Source organism: Bos indicus, chromosome 11 (assembly GCF_029378745.1).
Source record: "Bos indicus isolate NIAB-ARS_2022 breed Sahiwal x Tharparkar chromosome 11, NIAB-ARS_B.indTharparkar_mat_pri_1.0, whole genome shotgun sequence".
Lineage (NCBI taxonomy): Eukaryota > Metazoa > Chordata > Mammalia > Artiodactyla > Bovidae > Bos > Bos indicus.
Window position 1 is genome coordinate 64,822,734 of NC_091770.1, and position 18,033 is coordinate 64,840,766.

Sequence of the window (18,033 nt, forward strand, 5' to 3'; positions counted from 1 at the left end):
GAGGTCGGGGTAGAGGTGAGGGAATGACAGGAAAGGGGGATCCCGCTTAGGTGCGCACCGGCCGCTGGAAGGGGCCGCTTAGATATATTACAGAAAGATAATAACACAGCCTGAGCCTGGAAGTCAGAGGGACCCGTATCTTTGGATTCAAGCCTTTCAAAGGCACCTGCTTTGAGGTGGAGGAGAGAGAGAATGTGGTAGATATGGGTGGAAGGGGCTAGACTAAGGGACAGCCCAGTCCATCCCATCTGTCAGGGGTACTGTGTCACAGGGGAGAAAGGCGTCAAGTTCAGCATCAAACAACATGAAGCTTGGAGTCCCATGTACACAACTGGCGTGCTTCCAAATATAGGGATGAAACTGCTGGAGATTGAATTTTGATTCAAGAATGTAAGTTTTTTAGAAGAAGAAAACTCTAGGGCCACCAACAACATTGTCTCCCTTTATTTTTCAAAGACAATTAATATTTAAAAATGAACTAATAGGCACTTTTATGGAATGGTTCATTCATGGAACGACAGGACTGGCAGTGAGTGGCCCCCAGTGACACATATGGTCATTTTTTGGAATTGCTGTGCATTTATGCCTTTGAAAAGTTGGTCTCATTCTCTGAAGCTGAAAAGCTTTTGATCATAACTGCTTCTGACCTAAAATTACCCACCATCACCATAAGATGCCTCTTGGGGACAAAGATATAAATATAGTAAATATCTGCTAATAGATATGAATAACAAGTCCACTTAGACAGTATCCTAAATTAGACTAGGATGAAACTGTGTAACTTTTATATGTAAAAATATAATTTTTTCTTCTTATTTTGATGGGGTTGTGATAGCTAATACTAAAAATTTGGAAAATATATGAAAGTAAAAGTGATGAAATAAATACAAATATTTTTACTGAATAAAAATTTTGGAATCAGATGAATGGTTACTTAGATGGTGGTTGTTTCATCACCTGTTGTGATGGCAAAGTTTGCGATTTTGTCTTAAAACCAGGTATGATCATGTGTTCTTACATATGTTGGAGAGCAGAGGCACTGCTATGATTTTCAGGCAGAATCTCTTACTCTAGATATGTTTATGCAGACAATATGTCTTAGCGTGTTTTGGATCCTCGGGGTACAAGACCTCAAAATTCACTTTTTCACAGTCAGACCCCTAATGCTATCATGAGTATCTTGGTTTTATTGGTTGAATTCTAGTATCAAGATGATGTGAAATTTTAGTTACTGAGCCATACCTTGCAGATAAGTAATACTGGCCTCTAATATTTAAGATTTAATTTCAAAAGTTTCAAGTCATGCATGTGTGAGAGAATTTCTATCAAATGTATCTGAAATTGTAAGTAAACTCTGCGTGAGACATTTGAGTGGAAAAAGAGGTCATTTATAAAAATTTTAAGTTAAAATGACTAAACAATCTGGAGTGAAGTAAATTACAGATGATCAAAAATGGAAGTTTGCTATTTGGCAACTTTAAACTGAATACTTTCTGTCAACAAATACAGCTCTGAAACAGACATTTTCATGTGTACATATTAAAAGGCATAAACTTTTGGCTACTATTACATATCCATTAAAATGGCCATAATATATGGCATCTCTAATTTGGAAAGGAATTTCAGATTCTTAGCCAAAAAAGAATCTCATTTGAACTCAACTTTTCAGTACTGTACATATGTCAGAGAGATGTGATCACTGAAACTCTAAAGGATATTTGTTTCTTTTAATAGCATAGCAGAAAATTAATGGCATGGGGGAGGGTGAAGTGACAATTTAACTTGATGCTTGATAGCTGTTTACTTACCATTGTGTGCCCAGAGTTCAATGTCCTGTAAAAGAAAGCGGGAAATAAAGAAACCACAACATTCATATGGCTTTTAGGAAACTTAAGACACATGGAAGAAAGTGCTTAGAAAGCCATTGAGATGTTTACAAAACAAATCATTTACATTTAACTTTTGTGTATGTAAAACCTGGAATGCCCACAAAGACAGAACCAACTTTAGCTATAAGAAATATTTTGGCATCAAAATGGTTAATAGTATTATAGCTTCAAAAGAGCCTATTGGCTCACCCTCAAGGATGCCCTGCAGTTGTTGTTAAAGTCATCAGATGAAGCTAGCCTTCTCAGCTAGCCTTTAGATTTGTCTGCTAACAGTAAAAATACTATAATAAATCGGTAACATATGTTGCCAGGCAAGGAAAAGTGATATAAATAAAGAGAGTAGGAGACCCAAATCAAGTACAATGTGAAAAGAATTTAACTTTCAATCTATTGGTTGGCTAATTACCATTTGAAAAGTAATTTGAAAGTGTTACTGTTATTTGCTTATATTCTTCCTCATTATTTTTTTTTTTTCCTCTTCAGATTGCATTCTTACCCAAATTCTCTTCGTGATTGCCTGTTTTGCGGCTTTGGGGTAAGTCCCAGTTTTCCACAACCTTAAGAAAAAAAAAAAATGCATAACATAAAAGATGCCAAAAAGACTTATGTGTCCTGATGTGTGGGTTTCGTGAAATATACATGGGTTTGTTGAGGAGGAGGGCGGCTAATGAAATAAAGAGAAGGGGTTTGTTTCTGCAAGAATCCAAGAGTGTGTGAAAGTGTGCATTGCAAACGAGTCTCCCATCAGGAAAGCCACCTCTGGAATGGAAATGACAAAGCTTGGAACACACACAATCAATTATTTTCACTAGCATTTAAAATATAGAAAACAAAATCTGCTTTGGGAATTGACTGAATATTTTATTTAGCTTTTTTATTGAGACATCCTTTGAAAAATGGCATAATATAAATAGTTTTACAAAGCAACAATATAATCAATCTCTAAACTAGAATATAAATCAAGGATTTCATTAACTGCTGGTAGCCAGTTTGAATTGTAGTCTTGTCCATAATGCCTATCTATCTATGTATGTCCAAGTTATATTAAAAACCTTTAAATGGCTTTGTAATATCAGCTACATCTAGCTATTATAATAATTAATGGTACTGTTTTATAAATCAATACATGTATTCTTGATAAATTCATATCCAGTTAATGGTGTAATTTAAATAAAAAATTAATGTAATAAAGGACATACAGAAATGGGTAGGAAATCTTTAAAGGTTAAGAGACAAATTTGTCTAAATTCATTTTTAACCTGTTTTGAAAAAAGTTTGTATTTAAAATCAGCAGAGATTTACCTTGTTTTTGTGAAACGAATCTTGTCATGTCTAATGGTATAATGGTATCTGGTATTGGATTTGTAAGGTATTTTCCTTTTTTAACTGCTGAGTTTTAATTATGTACTTATTGTACTGTTGGGTGTTTTACTACCACTGTATTCTTGACTGTTCTTTAGAAAAAGAGAACAAAACAAACTAAAATCCTCCAACCAGTCATGTATTTTCAATACATGAATGAAATATAAATGCTCTTTTTAAAAAATGTATTACTAAATGAACTGTGCTGAAAATCTCCAAAGTTATACACAAATTTTATTTAGGGGGAAATCTGGCTGATTAGTTCAATGAATTTACATGTGTAAGAGCTCAGTGTTTTTACTGCTTTCACTGAATGAACATCCTAGGGATGTTAGAAAGAAAAGAAAAGAAAAATGCATTGAAGAGTCCACAGTGTGTTTTAACGCTGTACACGGGTGGAGAAACATTCTACAAAGAGAAGAGTGTATTATTGTTCTAATTTTAGAAATATATATCGAAGGTGTATTAAGGAGATTTGGAAAAACAACTGAATGTTGTAGGTGATCAAATACAACCTTAAATCATTCCAAATAAAATTTCATTCCGTTTATAGAGTAAGCATTTCACACAAAATATCTTTCAGAATTATGCAGACCAGTCTGCCCTGCCATTCTCCGTGACATGGTGCAGAAATGTTACTTTAATCCACTGAGCTTTTTCTGACATTTTTCTTAACATTGCTGAGCCTTATTTAGAGCAGCAAAGGAGATGTGTGCAGTTTCCTTTGACACTGATGGGTGTTTCAAAATGTTACAGGAGAGAGAGAGAGAGGGAGAGAGAGGAGAAAAGATTTGCTGCCAGTCACTTCATCAATAGAGCTACAGGAGCAATTACTATTTGTTAAAAGTTTCCATTTCAAATGAAGCTAAATTTTAAAGAAGCCTCATTCCTTTAGAAGAGCTGCTGTCTGGAAGAGGACGGGAGAGAACACACATTAGAGATTGCATGTTAACGTGTACTCAAGTACTGGAATCATTTGAAACGTATTGTGTTTTTAGATGAAACCTACAGCAAAACCACTCCTAAGAGGCTTAATTTAGGTTTTATAGGAAGAACATAAAAAAGACCAGGTTACAGCCACACACTGAAATATGGGGTACATTTTAAATATCTTCATTTAAAAACGTATGTTTATTTTCCCTCCTGGGATCACTAACGTGGGTCTCGACAGAGAAAGCGAGGACATGCTACATTCTTAAAAATTATCTGTTAAAGGGATCACATTCCAAGACAGGTTTGAGCATTTTTATGACTACAGATAACCTCTTAATTATGTCGCTGCCTTCCACTTGTTAATCAGAGACATTCAGCACGGTTAACCAGAGAATGGTTGCCTTTAGAAGACTACAGTATTTTTTAAGGACTAGAAACACTTTATTCCTATCATCATATCATTGCATGTATGATTTTAGCACTGCTAGAAACTTACCTGCTTGAAATACCAAACACCAAAGACAAGGTCTAGTTGCCTGTAATGGTGCTGTTAATTACTTCAGACTGTGCAGCTCATGAAAAATTTTAAGGGATAGATAATTTTACTTTTCTTGCCTCTCCCTGTCTGGCTCCTTCACCTCTCACACAATTCCTTTGAACAATTTTAGTTGTCTTCTGTGGTCACCAGTGTCTGAGATACTCAGAAACCCTTTCAGAGAGCAAGGTGTGAGTGGAGTAAATAAAATCATGTTTCACTGTTGGTATATCAACCCTCCTAGGTAGTTTTCCTGCCAGCCAACCTGCGTGCTGTTAAGGCCCATAAAATTATGCAATAGTGACTTCTTTGGAGGTTCTTTAATCAGATAATGGCCGGTGTTAGGAGGGAAGGGCCCAGGGCGATGTTGCTGGCACTTAACACTGGGCTCGGTCATTACTTGTCTGGTAGAGACCAATAAACAGCTGATTACTATCCTATAAGGAGCCAATATTTTACATTTATCCCAGTTATTTTCTTCTTCTCTTTGCAACTTCTCATAACAACAAGCATTTGTCAAGAAGACCTACGAGCGGTAACCTCACAGGCCCCTTAAAAATTAGAATTTTCCTAGCGTGAAATGATGCCTTTTGTGAAATGGTGAGAATGATTTTGGTTTTTACAAGAGCAGAGGTTTGATTACTTTAAAGCCCATTTCTTTCAGATGTGGAGACCCCTGGACATCATCCCCCCTTCTCCCGTCCCCTTCTCTCCTCTATGACAGGTTCACAGGCTGCAACCAAGGGGTTTTAAAATGCAAATATTTATACTTGAGCTCTGGCAATAACAGAGTCAGTTTGCTTCCTCTGTTAGCCTGTGATAATTGATGCTTCATACCTGGAACTACGTTTCATTTCTCTCTTTACACATGAAGATATTATATAAATAAAAGATAACTTATGGAGAGGAAGCAGCCATTTGAAATAATAATCCTAAATTTGACTGGGTAATCTTTTAAGGCTTTAAGAGTCAGAGATGCAGATTTCCACACTTTTAAAGGAAACCTGATTACAACCAGGAAATGTGTGCATTTTTTGAAAGTCTATTGAATTTGAATGCCTGAGTGGGTCAAAAAAGAAAAAAAAAGAAGGATTAAAGGAAGGCAGAAGAGAAAAAGATGTGAATGTTACATATACTTTAAACTAAGGTATTCAACCTCATGTTTAGACTTCTTGTTACAACCTTACTGACTCTATAGCAGAATATAATTTTTTCATGACCTATGTAAATTGCAAAACAGTGAGTCTTATAAAATGCCTCTCTTGCCTGGGATCCTTGTCTTAGAATGAACAGCAGTATACCCAGAAGAACTGGACCCTAATTTCAGAAACTCATACAAAGCCAGGCAATTCTTGAGCCAAACAAACAAAGGGGGTGTAAGTGATTTCATTTATTTTGATAATCCTCCTCCTGCACAGGGGCATTTTGCTGTCTTTGTCAAAGTGAATGACAACAATTTGGCCAACTCTCTCTGAGCTGCACTCAACAGTGACAGGCAAATTATCAGAGGCCCTGCACTTCTTATTATCAGAGGAGAAGCCATCAGGGGGACGCATGGAGGATACCTCTCCCTTGTCACTATTTGTCAGTGGGACAAGGGCCACTGCTATGGGTAGCTGACAGGTAATTTCAACAATAACAATTACTCCTATTACTGGTGTCATAAACAATTCGCCCAAGGCATGACAATAGCAAAGCTTTATAATTCAATGCCATATAAATAAATGCCAGCAGGTAACAAGTAATTTAGCTCCAATCAAGCTTTCACCCCAGCATTAATATTGTTATTGCAAGAAAATGGAAAATTGAAAAAAATTCAATATGTTAATGAATTAAGAGAGGTTCAAGGGCTAGACAAGAGGGGTTGAAAGGGAAACCAAAATTATTATGGTATCATATTTGATGCCATGCTGGGGGCCAAACAGCAGTATAATTACTTTAAGATTAAGAAGGGGATCAAAAGTGCTGTTTGCCTCTGACTTCAGACCTGGGAAAAACATGACACAGCCTTTCAAAATCCGCCTCTGTCCAATTTCTGAGGAATATAAGTAGAAATATGAGAATGTGTATGTAATGTAGCATCTTGCTGACTTTTTGTTCCACCTGAAATATTTCATTGGAAACAGAGGCATGAGTACCAGAGGAACATTTCCATCTGTTTAAGGAAATCGCATCCGCACCTGCTTCCTTTACATTAAGTCTCAGACTGAAACTATTGTAATAAGCATATTTTTATCTGTGCTCCAGGTAGGGCTGCGAACTCCTCCTTGCTCTCCAGCTGTCCACCTTTTGGAAGTGGGCTCAAGGATACCGTCCCATCTTCCTCTGTAAAACTTCCTGATCAAACCAATGTGCAGTTTCGCTACTTGTCCTGCAAGACAATGTGTCATCATGGTGACAGCAGTAAAAGAATTTGAAAATCTCTAATTAGGGGAGCTGCAGAGCAATTAACGCATGTCAAATTTCACTTCATCAAGTGCCACTCTAATTTTCCCTCTAAAAATTAATGGATTTTTTTTTTCCTTTTGGTATGTGTGTGTGTCCCCTTAAGGCAATGTTGATTCAAATCTGCTCAAGATGCAGTGTTGCACAGCTAAGCATCTTCTTGATTACAATCCGCCACACTTCTAACTGCGCTCATTCTCACTGCCACGGATACTTTGTCAACAGTCAAATTACACCACGCTGATAACAATGCATAATGGTGTTCCTCCTCCGAGGCCCCTGGCAGGAGATGGGGTTCATAAAAATGTGATGTTTTCTTCTCAACTGTTTCTCAAGGAAGTTTGTATGACCAGGTCACTAGTTAGGCATTCATTTTTTGAAATGAATTCGTTAATTTCAAGGAAAGGAGAGAAATGATGGCATATGAAAACAGCTCATTGAAAAAAGGAATCAGAAGAAGAATGAGGAATTGAAAATATCCGTGGCCAAAGTTTTGCTTAAACACTTTGTTCGAAGACATTTTCAAGAGCACTATTCTTGGTTAAATACCAGGATTTTTTTTTTTTTCTTTACTTATGGGCTATAAACATTGGAAGCCTCTCTTGAACAGACAGTATTTAGATTATGAGAGAAGTTTGTTTAACTGCCGTATTTGCCAGAATCCTCAAAACATTACAGGACACAGAAGATAAATGACTTTTTTTTAAGGTCAGGACTGTATATTCCAGATAAATGTTGATTCATTTTAACTATTTTTTATCCTAGTTGCTTGTTGCAGATCTGTATCTGAGTCACCAGCCCATAGGAGGAATATTTCTCACTGAAAAAATGAAAGAAACACAGTGATTAGATGATCTTACTTTCAGTCTTTTTAGAGATTATTCAGATTTTATGTCTAAAACACAATCGGATCCAGAACAAAAAAGGGGAAATTAAACAAAATGCTCGATGTGTATCTTTGCAGATTGTTCAGGGAGTAGAGAACATTCACATGGATGACATTTCAGTTTTCTCATCATGTAAGTATATTTTTGGTTATGTTTTCTCTAGTCATATTTAGTAAAATATCAAATTCATGGAATGTACACTTCATTTTTAAAAAATTCACAGGTTGAGTCCAACTTTTCATTCACTGACAACTAACTTGAAAATCTAAAATTTGATATTTTGAGGTTTGTATTTCCAAATATCAAAAATTTCTTCCTTCTCATAAGGCATGTTCTTAAGTGGTCTATTTCAAACAAAAGAAAATGACATTCCACTTTCAGCTAGCAAATGTTAGATTTCTCTCAAAGCTGATTGAGGACTCACTTGGAAGTTTTGCCATTAGACTCACACAAATTGAATTATATTCATCTTTCCCAAATATTGTTCTTCAAACTCTATAAATACAGCAATACTAGGTTTCAAGTTTCATGTGACTTGTTTACAAATAAAGGTATCTTGAGGGGGGGAAAAAAACAAGCTCTTTGTACTTCAGAAGGACAAAAACCTGGAACAATCTCGTATTAAAACATTAACAAAGGATTGTAAAGGGAAATTTAAAGGGATAAAACTTGATTATATAATGCAATCCAGCAGTAATCAATTTTACCTTCAATATCTTGCTTTTGTTTTCCAAATGCTAAATAAACAATACATAATGCATCCCTCATCAGCCAAACCATGGAGGCTCTGTGCTCAAATAACAGGAAACATATTCAATTTTCCTAACAGAAGACAGTTCATTAAGCTGTGCCACATCAAATAAAACTTTAATTTCTCCAGCATCAGAGTCGCAATGAAAGCAATTGAAGAAGATGAGCCATATGGTACTTCTATCAGCAAACACATATTGCTCATTCCCCCAAAGTTTTCTAATTCTGCTCCCCAGACCTGTGTAATATAGATAATGTGCTCCGAGAGCAGCAACCATGAGCTATCTAGTGTACACTTCTAATACTGTATTTAATGGGAAATAATGAATCATAAAAGCCTAGAGAAGACGGCTTTTGCTAACCTAAATCTCAGCTGTAATTTCATTGTTCTGTGCCTAAGATGCTGTTTGCCCTTTCCAAACAACAGCAGTTGAGCATAATTATGCTGCCTCAAACCTGGGCTGGCAAAAGCATCTCTAATAGAACCAACCAAGTTTCTATTAACTCCTGAATTTCTGAATTTAATGATGTGCTGATGCAGGCATGGAGATAACCAAGCATGTGTCGTTTCCAAACCCAAAGAAACATTTTCTCCTTCTGCTCTTTGGTCAGACTGCTCAATGCTTTATATTTCCTCCTCCACTCCCTCCTCCCCCCACCCCCAACCCATGCAACAGGAGTGGCATGATTAAAAATGAGGAGATTTTCTTGTTATTAGCGAATTTGACATTTGCCTGATGAAATGCACATAAAATGTGAAAGCCCCACAGTACTCAGAAGAAATGTCTCTGCTCCAATCCAGGCAACCAAGATGAAATCATTTAAGTAAAGGACGGTACATCTTTTCTCAGAATGTGGAGATTGGATTATAAATGAAAACCAAATATCGCAGAGCTTTTACAGTGATGGTATTTTGATGCATGTGAAGTGTCTGGTGTTACATCTCTCACCTTAACTGCTTGGATTATTAACCTAAACATCATACACATGTTCACGTGCAGCAATTTCTCTGTCCTGGGTCCAGTCTGTCTTCCGGCAAGAGACTGGGTTTGGGGCTTAATTCCTTTGAAGAGAAAAAAAAAGTTTCTATTCCCTCTCCCCGTCACTGCCCCCCCACAAATAGGTTAATGAATTTAGCTTTTCCATTTTTAAAGCTCATCAAATCAATATTTTCCTAACACAGTGCTAATTGAAAATACCATCAAATAGCACTGTGGCTATATATTGAAAACATATTTTAATGGTTTTGTTTGTTTTGGTATCATATGAGCCAAGGATGGTTGAATTAAAAGGAGACTTTTAAAAGTTAGAGATTGCCTTTTTAAAGCTTATTAAAATCAGCATGTTACATGCCTGTCTCTGAATTAGCTCTACACACTTGATTGCCATCATTAACACTAGTTGTTTGGTGTTGCTCTGTGGTGGCTCAAAGCAGATTCCTACTAGTTATTAACTTGAAATCTCTTTTCATTGAAATTAAAAAAAAAAAAATGCTGGTCTGTGGAAGAAACAGTCACCAAAAGAAACAGGCCTATGAGACTATGAAAGGACCAACAGGTAAAAGAAGGACAGTCACGTCTAAAACACACTCAGGAAAAAAAAATCATGACAACAACACAGAAGCAGTCCATTGATTATATTTCATGAATGCCTTAAAACAAATGTTTAAACAGTTTTCTGAAACAGTGCAGAAAACCCCTGCATGCTCCACTGGCTAGCAATGACAATGGCCTATTGCAATGTAAAACACGCTGGAGAATAAAAAGGTGCTTTTTGTTACCATTTTATCAAAGCTGTTCATCTTGGAGCTGCAGGCAGCATTTTGCTGGAATTGCAGATATTTCTCTGTCCAGGCTCCTTTGTTTGTGCATCTCATTTGCATATATTTATCTCCAGCTGAGGGTGCTTTCTGCTCATTAAGGCCTCCCTTCCCATTATTTCATAAGCCAGCTGCTGAGAGAGATTTCACCTGTGGTGACTGAGAAAAGAGGGGTGAAAAACTAAATTCTTCATAAAAAGGAAATCTTCTGAGTCTCTTCCCCTATAAATGGGCACCATTTGTGTTAAACAGCCTCTTGTCATGATAGATGCCTCTGGAGGTCAGGGGTTAAAGTTGATTTGAAGGTCAGCAGTAAAACAACAGACAAACCAGACGCCAAACTGGTTCCTTAGCTGTCGGTGGGAGCTGTGGTACAAACAGGTCTTGAACCTTTTTCAACCTCTAATAAAACAGGGGATGAATCTGAAGTGGATCAACCAGGCCCCTGAGGCAGCAGCACAGAAAACACAAATAATATCAATATCAGGCAGCCACAGGAAACAATGGGGCATTTCTCCGTGCTCCATGCATGCTGCTATTGTTTCAAGGGCTGGGGAATTAATTCCACTTATTTATTTAAGGCGTGTCAACTCACTGCCTAAACCTGTTTCAGTGTCAAGATGAATAAAACTTTTATGGCTCATAAAATAGAGCCATTCATCTCAATGCTCTTTGTGGTGCATGTTTTTTTTTTTTTTTTCCTGGCATACTGAGTTAGGCCTCTGCTCCTAAATGGTTACATCTGAACTGTTGCTGTGATCCACACCATATTAGAGAAAAAAATGATTTCGCCGGCAAATGGATCTCAACAGAAATGACACAGAAAAGCATTTTAGCTGCGATGGAATAGTCCCCAAATTCCTCCCAAATCCTCATCATGCGCTTGCATCTGTTTTGAGCATGCATTATTGACAAAGCAGAAGTTGTGTTATTTTAGGGGAAAGTTAAAAAATGATAGTAATAAAAAGTTAGTTTTCTAGAATATCACGTATTTCATTTGACTTTAGAAATGCAACCTGCTTAGGATAGCTGCTTCCCATTCATCACCTTTGGCCCAAGTTTTCACTGTTGTGTACTCAGTTTGCACCAACAGAATAATTCAAATGCCTTCTTTAGCTCTACTGCTTTGAATTTTAATTTTGAACAGAAAATGCCAACATAAAAAGAAAATATACATTTCAGCGTATTTTTGGATTATACAATTTTTCAAAGTTCGGTTGTAGAGTCAATTTTCCTTTTTATTTCCAACTCATGACTTTAATAATAATGTAGTCCTCATAAACAAATTAACATTTATGAAGTGCCACAACCAGTGCTAAGCACACACGTGTTCTCATGCAATTGTTAGTGCTAGTTTAATCCAAGTCACACAAACCCGTTTAGAATAGTAAGAGTACTCTTCAGGATCCAGAGCATACCTTAGAAAGGAAAATAGTCCAGTCAAGCAATATCATTCTAGCAGATGCTTTAACAGGGAACATCATATGAACCAGATTGCTTGATATTAAAATGAGCAAAAGGAAACCATTCCATGGTATTTCACAAATTCTCCAATCATGGGTTAAATCATGTCCACTGCAACTCTCTGCTCTGTTGCAATGTAAATTGATTTGTGGATGAGTCACTTACTGTGTTGTCCCAGTTGCTTTGCTTTGGAGGTCTCCAGTGAATATTGTAGCCTTTACTTATGGATGCCAGATTATTTCTAATTTAGTCAGTCAGTAGGCCAGTTTTTCTGCATGCACTCAAGTTTTTCCAGCAAGTAAATTATTTGAGAATGGCCCAGACAGAAGTTGTACTTTCACATTTGGTTTATGGGTAAAGATGCCACCCTGGAGGTGTGGGGTTCAGTTTTTGGGTGCCAAGCACTGCTTAAGGGTCCATTGCATGCTCTTTCCCATTTGAACTGGGGCATGGACCAGAGCTCTGCATGGGGGTGGTCCCTTTACCAAGCACTCCTGTTTGAAAATGGAATTGCTTTCAAGTGGCCACCAGACCCTGAGAAAAATATTTCAGCTCACAATTGATTAGGTTTTGGTAATCTATGGCAATGTGTTCTCATTTAAGCATGGAGCAGGAGATTTTTCTTCGATGACCCTTTACAGTTTAAAGAATGCAAGCAGTCCAGCTTCACACAAGAAATGCAAGTTGTGGTTGGAGAAATTTTCTAACTTATTGAAGGCAGTTTTTATCCTCCTCTTTGTACACCCTCTGCCTTCCCAAAGCATTTTATAGCTCCCTCTGCATCTGAGTTATCAATTTTCTCTCAGACCTTCCACATTACATTTAACCCCGCTCCCATCCCCCAACCTAGGCCCTCCCAGTAACCAGCAAAAATACAGTTTACTCTCCCCGCCAAGTCTGCACTCCGGTCTCTCGTTCTACTTTTGCTCTAATCTAATCACTAATTCTTAAGCTTGGCCAAATAGTTAAAAATGTTAAGTGCTAGCAAGGCCTTCTACCTCCCCCTCATATCTGTCTCTGTTTATGGAATGGGCCTGGTTTCCTCCTCTTCTTCAGCCCAGGGTCTTCAGGTCAGAACGCTGTAAATACACACAGCTCTGGCCCGACCCATAAATCTGAGCAAAGGGCAGGCTTATATATTCAGATAAGCATGGGTGGGGGGCGGGCGCTCGGAAGGAACAAGAACTAGTGAATCTGATGTTCTGCAGCCATGCTCTTGAGACGAGAACTGAACAGGCCAAGAATCTTTATTGTGGAGAGGAAAAGATTTTTGTCTCGAAACATCTTTCCTTATTTCTAAAGGATGAGGTTGGCAAGGCTTCCTCTTTTAATTATTTTTTCTAACTTTTTCCATATTGGTTATACTCATATCCTTACTGAACATATTATCTTCAAGGCAATCAAATTAAACAATAAATTTCATTTATTTATTTCCGATGTCCTTCTTCCTTCTTAAGTGTATTGGTTTGTGTTTTGAACGATGTGTATGTACGCTGTGTGTGTGTGTGTGTGTGTGTGTGCGGTGAATGAGTCCTTTTCCCAGAAATTCTATTCTACTGTAATTTTTCAGACTTAAAGGTCTCTTCCTAAATAACCATGCTGTTAGTCACCACATTGAATCCTCAAATAAAATATATCTGAAGGAGTTGGGAATGACAAAGTGATAAGTAAATGCTTACTGGCCTTCAATCTTTAACGTTTCTACTTTATTACCATGTTCGTCTTTTCTGTTGAATTTTCAAGTCTCAAAGTTTCCTATGATTCTGGAAAGACTATCCTTCTTGGGACATGTGTCCCTGTGGACAAATATACTGTCATAATGGAAAGTCTTGAACAAGGTGACTATGGCTGAAAACATACTTTCTACTATTCATCTGACCTGATTCTGCTTCAGAGGTGATGAGCCACACCCCACACTTGCCTCAGTCACTTAAGAATCTAGGAAATGTATGATGACCTAGAGGGGTAGGATGCGGGAGAGGAGGGAGGGACCACGAGGGAGGGGATACGTGTATAATTATGACTGATTCGAGTTGTTGTAAGGCAGAAACCAACGTTGTAAAGCTGTTTTCCTAAAAGTTAAAAAATAAAAAAAAGAAGAATCTGGGAAATGTGGCCCTTGCTTTGTTTTCAGTCAATATTTAAAATTTTATCATGTACATAGAATTAAAATTTTTTTTCATATATAGAATTTTTATCTCATTTCTCTAGGTTATTTTTTTGGCAAATAAAGAACTGATTTTTTTTTTTTAAGCCCGATTCATATTCCTCAAAAGGACCTTCTTGGGTTAAAATGTTAGTGACAATTCCATGTAGGTAAGAGAATTTTATGGGAAAACCTGCCAAGAGAGTAACTGGGCTGGCTGCCCAGACTGCTCGCTACGTTCTAGCCTTGCCTTAGACAAATCCTTACATGGAAACAACCATAATAATGATCACCACTAATTGAGCACTTACTTTTGGAAAGCAACCTGGCAGGTACTTTAGATATATATTAACCTTTTTTTTTTTTTTTTCCTTCTTGATGGGTAGTTTTTTTTTTAATTTTTATTTTTAATTGGAGGATAACTCTTATAAAACATGGCAAATGAAGTGTTGTAATCTCCATTTATGAATGAAAAACTCTGATTGGAAAAGTGAAGACATATCTCCTAGAACAAAGATTTAGGCTTAGAATTCAAACATGAGTGTGACCCCAGAGTCCTCAGTTCTGAACTGCCTCTTATGGACTCAGGTTCTCCTCTTTAGGCTGTGGGTCTTGGGTGGAACAGTGTCGACTGAACAGGGTATTCTGTATCTGGGTTGATTTTCTCTGTCCACACCTCTCCTGAAGCCTAGGCTTGACCTTTTCAACAGTCCTCTGGTGTCATGGCCTGGCTATCACAGAACTCCTGTAGTCCATATCTAAGACTGAATTCATTGATTTCTCACCCAACCTGCTTCTTTGTGATCGATGTGATATTTCCTGGGAGCACCACTGTCCGCTCCACTCTGTAGTTCAGGCTCAAGGCTCTCTCTTGCTGCCTCCGCTCATTCCCTTCTCAACTGCCATGATCATCAGCTGGCCTGGCAGAGCTGTGACAGGTGCAGGGGGCATTACTGTCTCACTCCCTGGGTCCGCATCTGGCTCCTTTATTTACCAGTAGTGCAGCGTTGCACTGGAGAGGGAAATGGCAACCCACTCCAGTATTCTTGCTGGGAAATTCCATGGATAGAGGAGCCTGGTGGGCTATACAGTCCATGGGGTTGCACAGAGTTAGACATGACTTAAGTAACTTAACATGCATGCACACAGCATTGCGCAAAGTACTTTACTCCTCTGTGCCTTGATCTTCTCATCTGTAAAATGGGTCCCCAAATACTACTTATTTCATAAAGTAGCCTAGTTCAGACCCCTGGTATTGCTTCACCTAACTGTTACAACAGCCTTCAGGCTGGTTTCTCTCCTTCTTGTCATCCAGCCTTCTCACTTCCACCAGAGTTAGCATTATAAAATAATACCTATGATACCCTCCTGCGTAAAAGTCTTTGCCTCTCTGTTGCCTTCAAGCCTAACCTATGGAGTCAGGCAAAGTCTTTGTAATCTCCTGCCAACTAGCCTTTCCAGGATCATTTTCCGTCATGTCCCCCTAAGCAATCTGCACTCTGATGACAAAAAATTATACATATGATATGCTCTTGAGCTAGAGAAGGCAATGGCACCCCACTCCAGTACACTTGCCTGGAAAATCCCACGGATGGAGGAGCCTGGTGGGCTGCAGTCCACGGGGTCGCTAGGAGTCGGACACAACTGAGTGACTTCACTTTCTCTTTTCACTTTCATGCATTGGAGAAGGAAATGGCAACCCACTCCAGTGTTCTTGCCTGGAGAACCCCAGGGATGGGGGAGCCTGGTGGGCTTCCGTCTATGGGGTCCACAGAGTCGGACACGACTGAAGTGACTTAGCATAGCATAGCATGCTCTCGGGCCTCCAGACTTCTGACCTTGTTGTGCCCCACTACCAGCAATGCCCTTCCTTTCCATTTATGCCTAGTGATGGGCTCTGATCTTGTATGTCTCAGTTCAAAAGTCACCTATTTTTTAGGGCATCACACATTGAGTTAGTCACATGTAGAGTGTATTTGTTGTTTCAGAATCTAACATGTTGAATAGTTGAATGACAGGCACTGTCATCACACTGCTGTAACCATTTGGCTGTGAATGCCTGTGGGCACAGACAGTGTATTTTTCAACTCTGTGTCTTTTGTTCTAGAGTCTCACATATAGTGGGACTCCTCCCCCAAATTTTGATTAATTTATGAAATGGCATTCCTCACCCTAAAAATGACTTAAAGTAAATGTGAATCAAATGCCTGCAATGCTGTTAATTGAATTAAGTCTTGTTAGCTTGGATGAGACAGTGAACTTGTGACAAAATTAAATTAAAAACTCAAGAGAATTTAGGAGCTTGGGATTAACAGATACAAACTGTGACATATAAAACAGATAAATGACAAGGACCTACTGTGTAGCACAGGGGAGTATATTCAATATCTTATAATAACCTATAAAGGAAAAAGAATCTGAAAAAGCTACATATATACGTTTACATATAACTGAACCACTTTATTATAAATCTGAAACCAACATATTATAAATCAACTATACTTCAATAAAAAACTTTAGTGCAACTGTATTGTTCTTACAGTCTCCAAGATGAAGCCATCTGGTTTTTCCTAGTACATATGTTGCTGCTGCTGCTGCTGCTGCTAAGTCACTTCAGTCGTGTCTGATTCTGTGCGACCCCACAGACGGCAGCCCACCAGGCTCCCCTGTCCCTGGGATTCTCCAGGCAAGAATACTGGAGTGGGTTGCCATTTCCTTCTCCAATGCATGGAAGTGAAAAGTGAAAGTGAAGTCGCTAAGTCATGTCCGACTCTTTGCGACCCCATGGACTGCAGCCTACCAGGTTCCTCCGCCCATGGATTTTCCAGGCAAGAGGACTGGAGTGGGGTGCCATTGCTTTCTCTGAGTACACATGTTAAACAGTACATTTTTCTGGCTCCTTAAGAGAATGGAAATTCTTTAGAATATCAGTGAGGTCTCTATGTTTGATATAGCTCACTAGCCAGTTTTTGCTTATCTGCCCTTACTCTAGGCATAATATTTTATGGGAGGCAGTGTATGGATAAGGACACAGCCTTAGGCTTGGGAGCTGGAAGGCCTGGGTTTAAATCCTGGTGCTGCCACTTACAAGTTTTCTAATCTCTGGAAACAGGTTTCCCAGGGCCTGTCCTCTTATCTGGAAAGTGGGTATCATAGTAACATCAACCACAGAAGGTACTATGAATATCCAATGAGTTAGTGCTTCCACATACTTAGATAAATGCCTGACTTATAATAAATGCTCAATAAAAATGTTAAATATGTTACCCAGTTGGTGTTTATAGGAGAGGTGCCTGAAATTCTGGTAGAAAAGTGAGGGTGATTTCATCACCAGAGCACAGTGCAGAGAGCTTGGGGAGATGATGAGCTGACCCATTCACCTGTGCCAGGACTAGTTATCCATTCAGACATTGTTCCAACACTCCAGCAATTTAGCATTTCATTTTATCCTATGACACATAGAGCTAAATCTAGGGGAAAACAAACTTTAGCAGTTAGGGCAGTTGGCTCCAGAATTGTTCTGCCTGGGTTAAAGTCCTAGCTCTATGACATGCTGGTCATGTAACCTTGGGAGAATGTTTTCTTTTTTTAATTTTAAGTTGAAAGATAATTACTTCAGTATTGTGGTGGCTTTTGCCGTACAACAACATCAGCCATAGGTAGCCATATGTCCTAAGTTCAAGCCTTCTCATCTGGCAAATAAGGGGGGAAAAAGCCTAATTTTAACACTTTACCTGTTGTAAGAATTAAATGAAAACAACTTGACATGCTTATTATAGTGCTTGTTGCACAGTGAGAGCTTC

At 38.3% G+C, this 18,033-nt stretch overlaps 1 long non-coding RNA gene across 3 annotated transcripts in view; it reads left to right on the top strand.

Annotated features, from left to right (window-relative positions):
- The first annotated feature begins 1,908 nt into the window (after nt 1-1,908).
- Nucleotides 1,909-18,033, top strand: part of LOC109566222 (uncharacterized) — a 133,764-nt gene continuing 117,639 nt past the window's right edge. For all 3 annotated transcript variants that reach the window (XR_011569317.1, XR_011569316.1, XR_011569315.1), the window contains exons 1-2: nt 1,909-2,424; nt 8,129-8,183. This is a non-coding gene — a long non-coding RNA (uncharacterized lncRNA). The remainder of the gene's footprint in view (nt 2,425-8,128; nt 8,184-18,033) is intronic.